The following is a 19462-nucleotide window of genomic DNA, read 5'->3' as shown; positions in this document are numbered from 1 at the left end:
TTGGAGAAAATATTAACTAAGGGAGTTATCCTGAAAATTTGAACTAATATCTTGATTCTAACACTTGAAACTTGACATTAACTCTGAGAAAAGAATTGGTGCAAAAATAGCCTTTCCAACCACCTTAATATGAGTATTTTATCAAAAGCAATCATTCACATGTACATTGCCAAAGACAATGGATGACCATTTTACTATGGTATAATTACTACATCAATGCATGTTAGGAAGTCACGTTTGTATTTGGAAGGTAATTCGAGCCAAATTTCAATTTTAATCAAACAATATTCATTACAGCTATAGACTGCTAGAAATGTCATTGGTGCAAAGTGTTATTTTACCGATATTACTAGACGATCATCATAGAGATTGCTGTTTGTTTACTCTCATATTATTTCTACCATTCCTGACCATTTACCATAAAATGAACTGGGAAAGATTTAGCAATATAACATTATCCTTCTAGAAATCAAAATCATGCATAGTAAAGAGGAAAGTGAATCAGCAAATTTATGATTAGCAAAATACACGGTACATATCTGCTACATACATTGTTTGTACAGTCTGTGTAATATTGTCAATTTTTAATACTGCCACAATCTGTTGCACTTCTGAAGGTTAATCCAGACCAGACATTAGTTTGGATAACTATTTCACTGTGGTGCTTTGCAGTGAAAACATGATTGGTTTGACAGAAGCTCTTCTAAGCTTTCTCAAGTTTACAATGATTCACTCCACAAGGACACTGTTACGAAATATTCCTGAAAACATGGATGTATTTATCATATAATATGTATACCCAGTATGTATACTTTTTCAGGGGGAGGGGGTTGTGTGGAGTGCATATTATAACTAATGAATGGCAAAGAAATAGAGATCTGAGTCACACTGGATATGCATGCCCACTATTTTATGGCAAATGACTCTCACTGTGTATGCAGTGTTTGTATCTCTGATCTCCACTGAAGTCACTGTTATTAAATCACAATGATAAATTTAAATAGATTTAAAAAGATCTTCTAGACTGCGACAGAGTTTGGTCTGATTAGTCACCTATAGTGAGTGTAATAAAAGAAATTAACCCCTTGATGATATACATTATAATCACAGAGCACATGTTGGTTCCATCAGGAATGTTAATTGAAAAAGATTCAAGATTCAAAAATCAAAGACTGAAATATTTTGAAGTATAATAGCTTTAAACCTCCATGTTACACTGGCAATTACAGCACTGCAGTATATACATCTTTGTTGCCATGCTAAGCTATGGCTCAACTTCTGACCCAGACATTATCAAGTAAATAAGTTATCAGACTAAGGCAGTCTGATATCCATTTTCTATTCCATATTTGCACCTTGCTGCAATAATTTTGATGGATGATAATTACAAAGAGGGACAATATTTATCAGATGCCGAATGCAAGACAATTGCTTGCCAGTGTCAATATTGATGATTTTTCAATAGGAAAGTCTTTGTTCTCTCTTGAATTCACTCAATATTTGATTCCTTGAAGTAAATCAATATAATGATTCAGAAGAAGTACATTTTTGAACACAAATTGTTTCTATGATCTGATTTTGTCAAAACTGCTGCATGTACTTTCACAAATTAGTGAAGGATTGGGAACAATTTCTCTTGAATGTTGTAACTCAGAACCTTGTCAATGCTACACCGTGACCAATACCTTAGACGTTAATTATTACAATGATGCTAATACTATAATTATTGATGAAGGCCTAATGCATTTGCAATACATCAAATTTGTATATGAAATATGAATAAATTTATGATAATGTCACGATTTGAGAGCAAACTATGATTAATGAGATCAAAATTGATGAACCTTACATGGTGCCTCAAAGGGCAAACAATATTCCAGACACTAAATTCATCAACAAAGCAATCAGTTTAGAGTGTACCTTACTTACAATGAGATTTCTATGAATCTCCTAGTCTTTTCTCTGTAACATTTCAATTGCCATGACTTTATAAAACGCAATGATGCATGTGAAAATTTATGTGTCTGTGTAACTAAAATATATATCTGTACTCGTCTTGTGAATATGAATGAACAATGGGGTTATATTCAGGGCTATGAAACATGTTTGAAATAAGACACATGCAGCTGAGGATTATTGTCATAGACCGCCCAGGGAGCACTCTCATATATGTATTTGCCTGAGAAGTACAATGTATATGTACATCTATCTGATGAACAAATACTGCAAATCTATATAATGCCAACAGGTGAGGCCAAACAGACAAACAAAGTTGCCCCAATTAAGTTTGGTCTTGAATTATTCAAAATCAAGTTTTGGTAATTTTAATACTTTGTTTCAAATTATTGTAATTTGAGTTTTTGTCTTACTACTGCAATCTCCCATTCATAGAGAAGAGATTCAGCCAATATATTTGCCATATCATATACAATGCTCATTTCAGTCACACTTTCAGACTGGTGTACGTGAATACTGAAATATACAGTCGTGATGTGGACAGTTTTACTTTATATTCCAGCAATGATCATTTTTCATCGACCCACTATAGGCAAATCTAAAGTGTGAAAAGAGAAGTAATATTGACAATGAGTTAATCGACTAACAGCTGGAAACACATAATTGTTAGTGTCAATTTGTGTAATTTTTTCAATTTGATCAAGTTGTTCAAGAGAGGCAGTAAAGATGCAGAGGATTGTAAACCATTATCTCTATCAATATGCAAAACACATGTTCACATGGGTGGACGTCACATGAAGTTTTACAACTAAGCTAACACTTTAACATCCTAAAAGTCATGGCATCACTGATTGAAAGTAATTCTAACAAACATCTGACAGCCACTTGTATTTGCATGCAAGCTTGCATGACTTACGCATTATTGTTACATTGTACTTTAAAAGACATGTTTTAGTTATTATTATTTTTGGTATCTAAATTACAAAATCCAAATCTAAGTGACACCATGCATCGTTGTAAAGTAGGCACCGCTTGATGGCAATATGTGTGGCTATATACACGTGATAGTATGAAGAGGTTACGCTTCATGGAGCAGATCAAATGCTCCAGCTCACCAGAATGACATCCTGAAGGAAAAACTTGAACAAGCAAAACCCGACAAGACATAAAACTGAGCAAACCTTAAAGAATCCAAGTGTCACTGAATCCATGCCTAGCAATAACTTTATACAAAGTTACGGCAGTAGGTGTCAAAGTAAAATAAGAGTGAAAATTTGGAACACAATATCCTCACTTAGTCGTCATCATAGACACTCCCATCATCATCATTTATCTTACAGTTTGACACGAACTTGTCAGTTCATAATCTCTAGACAAATGATTGGCCATCAGACAATGTCACTCATAGTAGCTGTTCCATACATGCATATTGCATTGTCTTAAAACATACCTGTAATATACTGTGTCTTAAAACATAAGCTACATGTATCTCCTGAGTAGAAATAATATTACACAATGCACTATAGTCATGACTCTGTGTTGTAATGTTTCACTTAGTCACGGTCCGTCCATCGTTACTGCACTGGCTGTCAGCATCTATTTACCCTGTAGGATCTATTTAGCCTTCCGGCTTATTACTGGACAAGCTGTTGTCCACACATGTTAATGAATGCAAATTTCACCTTAAAAAGACACAAAGAGTAGCAGCTATTGAGACGACCTAGAGTATTGTTTCACTTTCATGGGATCCTAACCTTACACTCTAGTTTAACAATTGCTTTCATGACAATCGCATAACAATTAATGGAAACCATGACAACACTGCATTTCCATTGGTGTTGTAATGCAAGCAACTCAACATGATACATGGATATAAACATTCACCACTTGTACTTTAAATACACCATTCCAAAATTACAGTTCTTATCTGAGTTGTTTCTGACTATTAAAATGATGATGTGATATTACCTTTGATCTTGTCATCTGACTATCTGCAAGCATTGCAGCTGTTACAATAAAGACACAGTTCTCCATGTAAGTTTCAACACAGTTAATTCAGTAACCATGGTTTCAGTGATTGTACTTACCAAGATACTTCAATATTATTATTAATAACATGCTATAATTTCTATGAAATCTGAAGGAAGTTTGACAGACACAAGATACTTAAAGAATTCCAAACGCTAACTTTCAGAAGGTAAAAGTAGAGATACAGAGATGACTTTACCAATCAATGTTTTATCTGTAAACTATATCAGATGAGAGATAGTACATGTAGCACGTGTGCAAGAAACCATTAATCAAATCATTAATTGCCATTGTTGAGTATGTATTTTTCATTGATGACAATTATGATACAGTTTTTGTTTACTTTGTACACTCTGCTGCTGTATGGGATAAGTCACTGACATTGCAATTTCTTCATGTTACATATAGCCTGGCATATCCTACTTGTCAAAACTTAGCTATGCAAAATTACAGAACTTTTTTCATATAGAAAATCTTCACATGCATCTCATGACAGATATATGAGGTACTTGTTAACTGCATCTGAATACAAGGTATTTAACACATGAGAGTGAACAAATAAGTCAAAATGGCATAATGATAAGTATATGAGAGATGAATATGTTTTTAAATCATGACAATCAGTTATGCTTGTCACTCGTCCAAATACGGTAATATGCACCTTGGGTGTAGAATTTGTAAACTTTCACTCATTGCTCATGGAAATTTCAGCTCATAATCTTTCAAAATAATATCAATGGGTACAGTCTAAATTTGTTTTGCTTTTTGGATAACTTTTGTTGTGCCAGAAAAAGTATATCATTTTGAACTGAAAAGTAAACTTTTAGCAAGAAGATTTCATAAATCATATTTTGCTTCTCAGAAAAATTGTCATGGTATATATGCATATTCTAACAGCTAGGTATTTCAATCTTGGATTTGACAATGCCATTTCTAAAATGTAAAATGTGTGTTTTGGTAATTATGCTGGATTTACTCAATGGACAAATGCTGTACAATTTTTCTTTTATTTTGTATCAATGCATGAAATATCACAGTACATATGTATAAATTTTGAACACAAGCTCCATTAATTCCTGAGATAATATGTGCTAGATACAAAACTTTAGCAAATTTCATTGATCACATTACTAAATTTGATCTAAATAAATGAAAATCATACAAAAAAGTTGACTTTTCAATTTTTTGATAACAGTAAATTATCAATTTTCTTGTCTTTACTCCTTTTAATGTCCTGACGCAAAAACCTCAAATAGATATCACAAAATTATGATTTATGTCTCGAAAGAAATCTTCCTCAAACAAGATGGTTTTGGGAGGCACTGCAGAGAAATGGTTAGGGTGCTGGATAATTCACTATCATACGATAGTTAGTTTTTGACCTCACATGGTGTTGTACTCTGGAGCAGGCCACTTTACTCTCCATTTGCTCCATTGGACAGTTGGATGTGGATGCCTCATCCTGTAATTGGGCGTTCGCCTCTTGCATGATTGATCGATTAAAAAAGCTTTATTGCAACAGTTGACTGTAGTTTAATCTTTTGATGTACCACGTTGATATCCCTTGGAGAGCATTAAAAATTCATATCATGTACAAGATAGATTACCTTGTGATCATGTGGAGTAATCACACTCAAGTTTAAGAGAAGACAGAAAACTATGCATCACTCATAAAAAAAGGACGTGCCAGTCCATTACGTTGGGGGCACTACTGGGAAATTAGGCATTCAGTAAATGTGAGATTTATGATAGGATGTCTCAGACATGAGGGACATCAACTTTTATTGGTTGCAGACAATGCAGAAGTGACCATCCTATGTAGTATGCAGCACCATTGAGCAAGAATGGAATTGTTATTTAGAAATCAGTGACAGTATAGCTGATACAGAAAACACTTCATTTTCAATGTGTCCTGAGTATTTTACTTTCAAAATTTAAGTACCAGATATCATTATATGTACCAGATATCATTATATTCAATAGTATATACCCGGTAGGTACATGAATTTAATCTGATCTATTGTGTACAAATTTATATAGTTGAGATACATTCCAGCTTTTTATCATTATTATTGATTTTTCATGACATCATCATAGTTAATGTGACTTATGTAACGACACTTTTATTATTTTTATAGGAATTAGGCTGAAAGCCAGCAAATGTCAACATTCAGTGATTTTACAAGATTTCCCCTTGGTATATCACAGAAATGACATTGAGGAATGGCAGAAAATTTATTGTTTTGAAAATTGAATTTAACATTGCTACCACCTCAGTTTGCAAACAGTCACTGACACCTTTTGCTTTCTACATGTTTCTATGTTAGAATCATATCATATGGTCTTTTGGTGATCTTTGCGTACCACATTGCTTGAATCATATCATATGGTCTTTTGGTGATCTTTGCGTACCACATTGCTTAAATCATACATATTTGAATAAATGAACATTACTGACACAGAAATTAAGGTTTGTGAATCTCTGCATAAAATCCACAACTTCAATGAACTGCCCCATCATCAACTACACAAAAAGCTAATAATAACTCACTTGACAAATTTAGATTATCCATTGATAAGGAACAACCTGGTGGCAATTGTTTTCTAAAAGTCATGTATTATGAAATATCCAATCTCAGACAAGAGGCTACTTAAGTTTACAACAACTTTGTCTCTGATATATATTCACTTGAAAGTGACAGAAATGCACAAACTTCAAACATTTCACACACTATCAGCATGATGAATAGGTTATGGCATGAATAAATGATTTTAATTTCGTTAATTCCTAAAAATTTAATGCCCGTGAAAAATTCATACCATTTTCATTTCCAGACTGCAATTTTCATTTTCCTGAACAAACTTGTAACTATAGCCGCAATGTTGTATAAAAGAGACCTATGGACACATGTGATCACTATCAATAATTTGCATATTATTACCATAGTAATCAGCGATATTAGATAAAATGGACCATTCATTCTCAGTGTCATTCTTGTGCTATCAATTGATGAAATATTCATCATAACTTTAAGATGACTAGGGTGTATAATTTTATCATCATGTTTACAGCATGTCACTGACTTGAATTAACTTGAAATGTAATAATACAACACAGTATCTGGGTTAGGTAAGCATACTAAGAAACATTTCTGGTATTACTCTCATAAATGCTTTCCCTGTTGTCTGTTTTATCCAGGCATATCAGTCTAAGATGGGATACAGTTACAGAGTTTGGTGGATACTGTTGCAGAGTTTGGTCTTCAGTCTGCAGGGTTAAAATAACACACTGTCTGACAATTAGGTAGTCTATCACACTAGACTGCCATGGTAAAATGCTAGCAAGCTCAAAGCTCTACATTACTCAGTTTCTGGTATTGCCTGGCCTGTCGACATCTCTAAACCAAAGATAAGATCATGAGATAATCACTGGGAAGTCAAGACATCAGATGTAAGGCAAAGCAATTGTCTTAACATGCCTGCATCAGCATCCACATTCTTTCACAACAGCATCTTGGGTTGTGGATTTAATATCTTGTCTTTTGCCTTGAGGCAAAGTTGCATGTAGCATAGACACTGTATCTCAGAGGGTTATAGAGCCGCATTCAAATAAATGTCAGCAGAGAGTTCAAATGAGGCTGGGTCATTGAATCCTACATTAACGAAGGGTAAAAGCATGTCTGAAAATACATTTCCAACAATATAATTAAATTGCTGCTAAACATATAGCTACAGCTCCAATTGCTATTTGGTGTGTCAGCAAGCATATAATCTCTAAAAACTTTAATAATTTGATTTTTTTCAAAAATTTCTACTTCTGTAAACTACCTGAGCGATGAGAGCATTGACATATCGTACTTTATAAAAGCATTCATGACATGGCTATTAGAGGTATTATTTCCACCTAACTTGTCAATTTCTTGGCCATTTTGACACATTCATTTCAATAACAATTATGTCATGTGAGAAATACGTACTTTTTCTGTGTTCAATAAAATAAATTTTATTTTACTGTAATATTATTTTAAATGTACTTAGTTATGTAGCCTGAAATAACTATGTATTGTGTAGCAATATTATCAAACCTTGAACGTTACCTGTATTTCAAATTCAAATTCATAATCAGAAAAGGAGCTACCGGTAGTAGGGATGTTAGCATTCTTTAGGTTTGTCATTTTGCCATACACTTCAATGCACCATTATAGCTGTTGTTACTTAGTACAAATAGTACAAGGTAATGTCCCTGTTTTATATATTGTTATTGAAGTGACATCTCAACAATATTGTCTTAAATGATGAATAAAAGTTATAATGATCTTTATGAGTCTCTCTGAAACAAAGTTGTAGATAAGGATTGTATTGCAATATCTCAATATTATATTCAAACCATCAGCCCCATTACTGCAATGTGTGATAAAACAGATGTAGATAATACATGTAAATGATACAAACATTAATGAATCTCCAACAATGATCTGAGATTAGTTTTGGTTGAAAAGGAATCTTTTAAGACTGCAAACAGATGTGCCTTCTGCAGGATTTGCATCAGAAGCTGATTAAATATTATCTTAAAGCTGATACAACAATTGTTACAATCATTATATAAAATTATCCCCTTAAACTTGCTAACAACCATTGTTACAATGATTTGGGCATAGATTACCAGATGCCTATATACAGCATCATGTTTGAACTGATACTTTTAATATCACAAAAGTCAATGAACGTCTCTGGAATTTGTTGAGAATTTCTGTTTGCATATGGCATCACACAGCAAATTTCATTTCCAGGTCTTTTTTTAATCAAAATAATGTCCTTCAAAGAGATTGTATTAAAGCTATAGTGACTTTCAATACTCGATGTAACTTGCAGTACACCTTGGCAATGTTGTATTTGATTTCATACAGCAAAAACCAGCCACTGATCAGGACATATCATTCATCATAAAGCAATATCTCAAATTACCGATACACTTTAAACACGGTAACTTTTGAGGATTTTGATATTATTTTTGTTTTGTATGTCAATTGCAAGTTCTTGTTCTAATCCAAACAATAGGTTGAAATGCCCACTGTTTATTTTGTCAATACTTGTATACATGTAAAATGCACTGTTATGGTTTTCATTTGAATTCAAATCTGGCCCAGAATTCACTTGTCAACAATAACAATGTATTCTACACATGTACAGGCTATTGTATCTCAACAAGCTTTGGAGAGAAGAATAAGACACTGTAGTTGACTTGACATTCAAAATATAATTATACAGTGAAAAAATATCAAAGATTACAGCAGCTGGCCCTTTATTAGAACAGGATTCTGTGTTCATCTTGAATTTTTAATATTTTGGTTTGGGTGCACAACGGTCTTTGGAATAAAAAAAAATTCAACTTGGGCAAAGTTTGAAGTTACAATCAAACACTTTCCTAAAATAGAACAAAATAAATATTTTTCTTAATGAAATTTTGATGAGAGCATTAAAAACTGGCAGAGAAAACATTGAATTGTAGAGATATGATCATAATTCATTTCAGAATAAGCTGGTCAGAATCTGGTTTAAAATTAGCAAGTGTTTACCAATTATCTGAAAATGATCTTGCTCTATTTTGACTTGACATTGATGTTTGAAATTTGCATCGAAATTAATATCAAAAGAGATGAAAATGAACAATACATGGCATGGCATGGTCAAAGCTAATCAAGAAGTACCTATTGTTGAAGACAAATTTTTCCGCATTTAGTCATCTAATGCATGTGGCAATTTAGTCTCTGTTACCAGTCTGAGCAATCAGTCTATATTTGCAATTGCTGTGATGACTGATCAATGTTCAAATTCTTTGATAATTTCATGAAAGCACCAGAGCTATCTCAGGATCAATGATATCAACATATCAATGGCTGTGTATTAGAATTGTAACTTGCAGCTTCTAAACATAAACATAGCTCCACCAACCGAACTCTGATATTTTTCTCTGCCTTTTTCACCATTTTGTTGGTAATATTTTCTCAGGTTAATATAAGTAATTACATGATAGTTTTGTCGTTACCAGTGAATTTTGTGACATCATTCCACCAGAATATTATTGATAATGTAATGTATCTGATTATCTAATATTGTGGCCCAAGATGTTTTTCACATCTACAAATTCACTGGCATCACCAAAACTATCCGATTTTCCAGTATTGTGGCTCAAGATGTTTTTCACATCTACAAATTCACTGGCATCACCAAAACTATCAAATAATAGCATGTACCTCCTCCTTGCCCAAAATGGGCTCAAGTAAATTTTGCAGTCCATACTGTACTCAGCTTTGCCTAGTTCAAAATGTCCTGTAGTTTGCATTCGTCCATTGTGGACTGGGAGGGGGTACGTGTAATTTATTGCTTAAATACCAGTATGATATGATATATTGAGAAACATCTTGGTTGCTAAAATATATCGTAGATTTGCTTTGAAACTTGCTACCTGTGATGTCCTTATGAATTTTACGCAGAAATCATGCAGAGTGTCAGATATTTGGTGTATATTCATATCTGTATGTACCTGTAATTACTACATAGCATTAATGAGATCCATTATGTTAGTATTAATGAGATCCATTATGTTAGTATGTAAATATATATTTGAAAAGTTTGCTATTCCCATGGTAACAATATTGATTGACTACCATCCAAACTTTGGTCAACATTGTTGTCTGTGACTCCAAATGATGAAATGCATTACTATCATCAGAGTAGAGTGATCAAAAAACACAAAGCTGAACTTGATACAGAAGAAATGCATTTGATATTAATCAAAGAGAGTACAGTCCTGTTGACAAAATGTGGTTTCTAACATTGGTGAATTGCAGACTAATTTGCTTTCAGCAAGGAAGTTCCAATTTGTTTTCTGTGATGTATAAAATACCTTTAAGTGTTTGATCCTGATTTACTCACTACATCCCATCGCTGTGTTATCCATAAATCACATATTACAACTATCTCTTCTTTTAAAGTATCACCGTATCCTGATAAACTCTCTTTATGATAACCAGACTGTCTTCATAACATATGATAATAGATAAACTCTCAACTGCAAACAAACATGTTTGCAGTTGCATTTAGGTATAGATTTAAATTTACCACTTCATTAGCTGATCAAAGAACTTCCAGGGAGGAAAAAGCTGCATTACAATACTATCTTAGAGATTTAGTGAAGACACTGACTGCTAGGTCAGTAATTGTCTACAAGAATGTTCAGGTTATTGCAACTTGAGTTGAGTAGAAGCCGTATAAGAAGCTGTATGTCTACACCATACCATGTAACTGTATGTGAAATTATGTTTGGAAATTTACGCAAACAACCATAATGTCTCTGTTAATAATATTTCTGTTTTTTCGGGGTAAGATATCCATTTCATTCTGAGATAAGTTGTTGATTATTAGTAAAATTCTGTGGTTCGTGAGGTTGTTGGTATGAGAGATCAAGAATGTGGCATTATGCAGGGATAATTTGTTATATTTTTAAAGTACCATATAGCTTGAAAGCACTTGATGGTCATCTTTGAGTAATTTTGTGAATGAAACTTGCATAGAATATTGAATTTAAACATAGACTCTCGAGGGTCTATGATTTAAAACAAGAAGGAAAAACAAAGATGCTATAATAATAATGGCCGACTAAAAGCTCAGTATTGCAACTAAAAATTGACATACTTCGTACAGTTCTTCTAATTACATTTCAATACTTGAGTGAACATCCAAATTCATTATTCATTGCTTCTTTCAAGATTAACTTTAAAATGTCAGCTGGTTTTTTTTCAACATACATTAACAGAGGAATTTGTAGATTAGCTAGAGAAATGCAAGAAATTTGGTTCAATTTTATCTTACTAATCGCAATGAATGATATTAATATTCCTTAGTCATTGTGAAAGTAATAAACACATGAAGCAAGCCTTTGATTACATGTATACCCTGATTAGTATTCAGTTGTAGTTCCCTGCATACAGGTTGTGCAGGTAATTTGAACTCTATCAATACACATTACCAAGTCTTATCAGTCACCACATGGCTTCTGCATACACATCTTTCCTTTGAACACTGCAGTTAGTCATTAGTGAGACTCTGCTTGAATTTCTCAGTATCACTTCAACACCGCTATCAGAATGGTTATAGAAACATTTACAAATGAATGAACAGTTTTTCAATTGGTGAAACAGAAAGATCTGTGGGAGTTCATTAAAATTAAACCTGAAAATAGAAACTACAGTGTAACTCAAAATTGTCATGCTCCCACTGAAAGCATTTAGTAGAGAAAGTTTAATCACAGAGAAAATTTAACTTATCCAAAAGCACTTTTGTTCAGTGGCTAATTTTACACTTCAATTATTTAGGAAATGGCCAAAAAATATGAATAAGACTCACACATCATTATTTTGTTGTATGCGCATTTCAGAAATATTGGCTTTCCCATTGTCACTTCACACTTTCTTGGATGACATAATTAACAGTGAAAAGCCAATATCCTACACTGAAACATAATCACTGGATAACGTGACAAGAATGCAATCACACATTATCCATTTCTGATATCCTTTCTAAATGAATAACTGTGTTGAAATGAAATTTGACTATGCTGCCTGTACTGGGTTTTTTACTGGTATAAAGATCATAGCTCAAGAAAATGGAGATAAAAAAATGAAAAACTGCACCGCTGCATCATTTTTGAAAGAGACAAAAGAATGAGAAACAAATCAATAATTTTGTGTCTTTAATACCCGTCATCTTTTGACAGTTGCATTTGGCTTAGTTTACATTTGGCTATCAAAATGCCATGATGATTGTAAAAACATTTGAATGAGCAATATCGAGCTGAAACACAGAAGTTAAGTACTCAATACTGAATATCATGTAACACATAAAACATAACCTTTCTTTGTCTTTTGTTTCATGAAAAATGCTGCAACCATAGAGCTACCACTGCAGTGATATCAAATGAATTTCTGGGAAAATGGATTGTGGATACAGATTTAAACATACTAATTTCAAATAGAAAACAACAAGAGCAGCTTGTAGATTCTGTCTATTCTACCGGTATAGTACTTTACACTGCCATATTTCATTTGCTGCTTGCTACATTGAGTAAAAAAGATGGCATCTGGATTTAATTCTTTCAAATTCTGCCTCTTTTTCGCTTGACTTGGATATATTGTGTTTGATCTTGATAACCACTCATTGATAAACTCTCTCAAAATGCAACTAAACTATTCATTCAACTTAAAAAGTAATATATGTTAGAAATACATGGTGTCAAAAATGTCGAACTGAAACAAACTTATAAATTACATCTAAAGGACTAAGTGGCTTAGACTGTGACATAAGACTTAAACATAAGACAGTATGTGAAGATAAATTTGAGAAGAGCATAGTATTGCAAATTCTTTCAAGCTACCATCCATTTTTCCAATGCATCTGTAAAAGGTATTGCCAAATTTGGCTAATTCAGAAGATGCCAAGAAGCATTACATTTCAGACTCTAAAATCGTTTCAAAGCAAATACCTTTTTAAAGCAATTCATTCAAAGAACTACTTAGCTTAGTTATTTAAAATGACCAGAATCCCTTTAGGTACCATAAACACAAGACAACTACAAAATCTTATGAATATGTACTGGTTGAAGATTTATTATTCATACACAATTAATTCATTCTTAATTGTAAATTTTTGTCGTGAATGAACAGAAAACATACGTCCAATCATTTTAAGGAATTCAAGAAAATACCCCTTTCGAATAAGTTTGGAAAATGACACAGACACACAAAAACTGCCAGTCATGATGCTCTTCCTAGACTGAGAATGGCAAACAAGTAGTGTAGATATGAAGTATCTAAATGCAAGATTATCACTGTGGAGAGACTCATTCATCAGATATTATCTTGTCTCTAAATCTACAACTCACTGATATGAAGTCTCTATGTTCTCAAGTGCCTTGTAAACATTGGAATAATAATCTAGCAGAATAACTTTATCAACAATTCCTTCAATTGTTTATTACTTTACAAAACTACTTTCTGTTTCTGTTTCGGAGATTTTCAAAGATAATATTAATCAACATAACTCAGGATAAATTAAATAGAGACAAGACTGAAGGATTAAAACTTGGAAAATGGAGGAAAAGAAACGATTTAGGTTTGATTCCATGGCCAGAGAAACCGATTAAAGCACTTGGGGTTTACTTTGGATATAAGAAAGATGAAGTGAAAAATTAAATTGGGATAACAAACTTGACAAATTAAAACCTTACTAAATGGCTGGAAGAAAAGATTCTTGACAATATTTGGGAGGATTACAATCATAAAAGTCTGGCAATGGAAAATAACATACTTGGCTTCAATGATCAACACCCCAGAAGACATAATAACAAGTCATCGTTGATGACACAGTCCCCACTTGTTAATAGGTACTTTGATTACAGGTCCTCAGAGAGGATAGAGTCCTCTTCATTAGGTCTGTGATAAAAATACTTTTGAATAAATTCGCTTGATACATGTCTGAGTTGTAGTTCAGGACATGAAAAAATGGTATAAAATGGCCACATGGTGGCCATATTGGATCGTATCACAAAACAAATCAATGTGCATATGTATGACTTAGGTCAATGTCCTTGTACCAACTTTGATTAAAATCGGTTGAGATATGCCTGAGTTATGGCTTTGTACATGAAAAACTCATAACAAAATGGCCGCACAGCAGCCATATTGAATCGTATCACAAAACAAATTGATGTGCATGGCTATGACATTGATCAATGTCCTTGTACCAACTTTGAATAAAATCTGTTGAAACATGCCTGAGTAATGGCTCTGTACATGAAAAAATCATAATAAAATGGCCGCCTGGCGGCCATATTGGATCGTATCACAAAACAAATTTACGTGTATATGTATGACATAGGTCAATGTCCTTGTACCAACTTTGAATAAAATCAGTTGAGATATGCCTGAGTTATGGCTCTGTACATGAAAAAATCGTAACAAAATGGCCGCACGGCAGCCATATTGGATCGTATCACAAAAAAATTAAGTGCATATCTATGACATTGGTCAATGTCCTTGTATCAACTTTGAATAAAATCAGTTGAAACATGCCTGAGTTATTGCTCTGTACATGAAAAAATCGTAATAAAATGGCCGCCTGGCAGCCATATTGGATCGTATCAGGAAACAAATCAATGTGCATCTGTATGACATATGATGTAATCCTTGTACCAAGTTTGAATGAAATCGCTGCAGGCGTCTCTGAGATATCTGCGTGAACGGACGGACGCACGGACGCACGCACGGACGCACGCACGCACGGACATGACCAAACCTATAAGTCCCCTCGGACGATGTCCGTGGGGACTAAAAAGGCTTAATTACATATTATACAGATTTTGTTTGGAACGGTAAAAAAGGGAAAATTAAAAAGAAATTATTATAATAAATATGAAAAGGGAGGTCTTAAAATGATTGATGTCAAAACAATGGTTAAAGCGCTCTTGTGTAGATGGGTTCAAAGATTAACAAATGTGGGAATGAATCTTTGAAAGCTGTTGCTGAGTATCACTTTAAAGTGTCTGGTGGTACATCATTGGTTAAAGAGTTTGGTGGTACATCATTGGTTAAAGAGTTTGGTGGTACATCATTGGTTTTTTATATAATCTTGATCTGAAAGGTCTCTATTTTATAAAGAAAAGATTACCAGTTTTTTATGCCAACGTTTTAATGAGCTGATATAATGTTGTCATGCAAGATGATACATTGAGAAAAATTCCAAATGACATAGGTGAAACAGGTCATTTGGGGAAATCGCTTCATTACATGTAATAACAGAGTCATGTTTTTCGTAGAATGGATTGAGTCAGGTTTTATCTGTGTGGCAGATCTATTCGAAAATGATGTTTTTATCAAACAAAACAGTGTGTTAAGTAAATTGCAAAGCAAGAAACAGTGGTTAAGGTAGCTACATACCTTTTAGACACTTTCAGATTTTTATTTTTTTCTCAATTGAACACGTCCCAAACCCCAATAAAGTATACATTTTTTGGAAGCCCTGATATAGAGCTATCCGACCAAGTACAGTACACAGTCATTATTTGCATAAGAGTCACGTGACAAGCGTTTTGCTGAACCTTCCAAAAACCGGGTTTTCCCGCCTTATGCAAACACGCTGTAAGATTTCCGATTGGAATTTCTTCATTGACAAGCCTTAACAATATCCTTCAAAACTGTGTCTGGGATTTTCTTTATATGCCTTTGTTTTTTTTTAAATGCGCTCTTAAAGGTGTTAGATGAAGGTGCTTTTCAAGGAATTTTAATTATCACACCATATAATTTGAATGGAGCCTCCGGGAAAAAATCGCAGACACGGTTTTGAAGGATATTGTCAAGGCTTGTCAATGAAGAAATTTTAACCGGAAATCTTGCAGCGTGTTTGCATAAGGCGGGAAAACCCGGTTTTTGGAAGGTTCAGCAAAACGCTTGTCACGTGACTCTTATGCAAATAATGACCGTGTACTGTACTTGGTCGGATAGCTCTATATCAGGGCTTTCAGAAAATGTATACTTTATTGGGGTTTGGGACGTGTCAATGAGAAAAAAATAAAAATCTGAAAGTGTCTTAAAGGATCTAGCTACCTTAATGCAATATATTAGTCTAAAAAATGCCATACCACGTAAATGAGAAAATATCATGTTGTTGGCTAAGAATGCATATTTGTTCGAAAGAAAAAACAAAACAACACTGAGAAAAAATTACCAAGGAAAATATGGAGATGTACACCAATTCACATGCAAAGATTTCTATTGGAAACTATTGGAAAAAAAGTGCTGTCATTTCATATGCACCAACGATCTGGACCAACAGATTAGGAAATACATATAATTGGAAGCTTATTTGGGACAATAAAAGTGAAAAAAACATGGTTGTAAAAAAAATATCTCAATTTAATTATTATCTGTTACATGACAAAATACCACACAAGTTAAATTTATGGAAATGGAAAAAAGTGCAACACCCACAGTGTGAATTATGTCATGTCATTGAAGACTGCCAGCACTTTCTCTTTGATTGTAAGGCTGTAAATAATTTTTGGAACAAATTGGATGGAAATATTGAATAGGAAGTATAAAACACAAATAAAGCTGATGTGGAAGCATGTAATATATGGATATTTTTTAGATTGTGAACCGTTAGCAATATTCAATCTTGTTATAATGGTTTCAACCTTTTGTGCGTATAAAGAAAGAATTGTCAATCAAGGAAACATAATGGAGATTTCTGAGAGAAGAGTTAACTTATATCAATATGATAAGGAAAAATAAGGTCCTTGTAGAACTTGTGAATTTTTTCTTGTGAGATATTACAAGTAGTAGATGACAACAGAATATTTAAATAAGTGATATAATGATATGTAATATGGAGAAAATTAAGTTTTGAAAGGTAATTCATGTTGATGATGTATTGATGATGAATAAAACTTTTTTAAAAAAAAAAATTAATCAACATAACTCAGGAAATTCTAGAGCATTAGTTTACCATTTATTATGGTGCTCTCTGTATTATGTTGTCGTCTACATTACATATTCTATACCTTTTAAAGTTTAATAGGCTATTTTGTTTTTCCTCAAAATATTAATTATGACTGTACATGAAATACTACGCTGCTTCTTTTTCATAATTCAAAACCTTCTGATCACTTCTGTACCATATGGCAAAGGCTAAAGGTACAATATGTCCGGCTATTATAATCCACAGCCAATGAAAATGAAGTTCAACCCACACAAACATGACAATCTCCCAAGTTATTCTAAGAAAATTAGTTTTATGGAATAAACAACGACAATATCAGTTTTTTACACTGGTTTATAATTAAAAAAATCTTTTGATGGTCATGATGATAAGTGTGACTCATGCATATGTGCAGTAAGCTGAAAATTTATGTCATCTAAGTTGTGTTTGGCTAGGAATTACAGTCCTTCACTAAAATATCTGTCAACCATTTGCTGTTTCTCATATCCAAATTCATAATCCATATGTCACACCTTGAGATAACTGTATTCCACTTAACACAGTGTGAGTGTAACAGGGAGAGCCAAAGAAATTACAGTATAATCTTGCTATGTGTGTATAACTTAGTTCTCCATAAAATTAATACGGCAGTAGTAATTCTTAAAAATGTTATTTATTTGTTTATGTTGTGTGAAATTCAGTCAATGCTTTCAAGTCTTTTACAGATTTTTGGAAATTATGTGAAAGATATCAATTCTTTGACAATTTGGAAAAAATGCAAATTTCTGAATATAGGAAGTACATGTATACGGGTAGACACTCAGAGGAAGAATGGAAAAAGTACAAACGTGGTCCTTTTTAAACTTTTGCCCTAAAAGATAAGACTTTCCAATTGATTGACTACAGTGCAGGCAATTACATAAAATGTTGCTTTTAAACTGCTGGGTTGAATTATAGTAACAGATTGAAATCTCAAAAAAATCTGCAAAAAAATATATTTGAAACTTAAATATCGACAGTGCTATAGAAAGTACAGAGCTCTGCATAAGCAAAAGGTCAGTTTGAGTAAATATTCATTAATTATTTAGTTATCATTAGATTTTTTACATTTTGAAGACATTTCTAGATATATGACATGATTGTATTTCGTGAATTTTGCCTACCTTAGCATCATAAATAAAAATTCAACATTTATTCCGGGTACCATGAATGGTTCCCAGTTGTTCCATCGTTTTTATCCCGTGCCCTGAACTGCAAATAGATCAAGGTTTAGGAAACATCTCAGGACAGTGTGCCTTTAAAAAGGCAATTTTAGAACACACAATATTCGGAAAAACAATAGGCAAACTTTACCTGCAGATGCTGTTTGTCCAAATTTTCAATTTTTTCCTTCCGTAGTAATCAGGTAATTTCAAAAAAAGACGGGTGTAAGTGGTTTGATTTTCCAATGTTTGGTCTCCTGGGTTGTGCTATCTCCTGCACTGACGTTACGCTATCTCCTGCACTGACGTTACGCTATCTCTTCCACTGACAGCCAAGCTGTCACTCTGATGCTTGCTATCTGCTGACAGGAGACTAGCAAATGCAATGAACAAGACCAAACTACTCTCAAATGGGGGATGGCACTTCCACAAATGACAACTTAGAGCTCAGAACAATAATTATTCAGGTTAACTGATCGGAATGAACCATTTTAAAATAGGGGATGCCATTCAGATTGATATTAAGTCACACACAACCCTTATTAAATATTCATTTTTGAGTTGAATGAGGTTAAGTACATGTATTTATAATTATAGTGATATATTGATCTTCTTATTCTCCATTAAATTTCATCAAAATACCTGCTTCAGAAATTAAAAGAACAAAAATTTATAAAAAAGAAATAAACAGTTGTTCGGGATTAGCTTTAAAAGTAAAAAAATGAAAAATTTAAACACATTAG

The 19462-nt window shown here is 33.2% G+C and overlaps 1 protein-coding gene across 8 annotated transcripts in view; it reads right to left on the bottom strand.

The window, feature by feature from the left end:
* The window catches only part of LOC139145815 (uncharacterized), a 38543-nt gene that overhangs the window by 14667 nt on the left and 4414 nt on the right, over nt 1-19462 (bottom strand). For 2 of the 8 annotated variants that reach the window (XM_070717207.1, XM_070717205.1), the window contains exon 3: nt 18871-19092. The exons of 2 other annotated variants lie outside the window; for them this stretch is intronic. The gene's annotated coding sequence lies outside the window, so the exon portion shown is untranslated. Of the gene's footprint in view, nt 1-3406; nt 3580-18680; nt 18769-18870; nt 19093-19462 lie in introns of those variants that run through there. 4 more of the 8 variants (XM_070717212.1, XM_070717209.1, XM_070717208.1 and 1 more) reach the window with 3 other exon arrangements.

The sequence above is a fragment of the Ptychodera flava genome, chromosome 12 (genome assembly GCF_041260155.1).
Source record: "Ptychodera flava strain L36383 chromosome 12, AS_Pfla_20210202, whole genome shotgun sequence".
Classification (NCBI taxonomy): Eukaryota; Metazoa; Hemichordata; class Enteropneusta; family Ptychoderidae; genus Ptychodera; species Ptychodera flava.
Note: the sequence above shows the minus strand (reverse complement) of the source record. Positions and strands in the feature narration are given on the sequence as shown.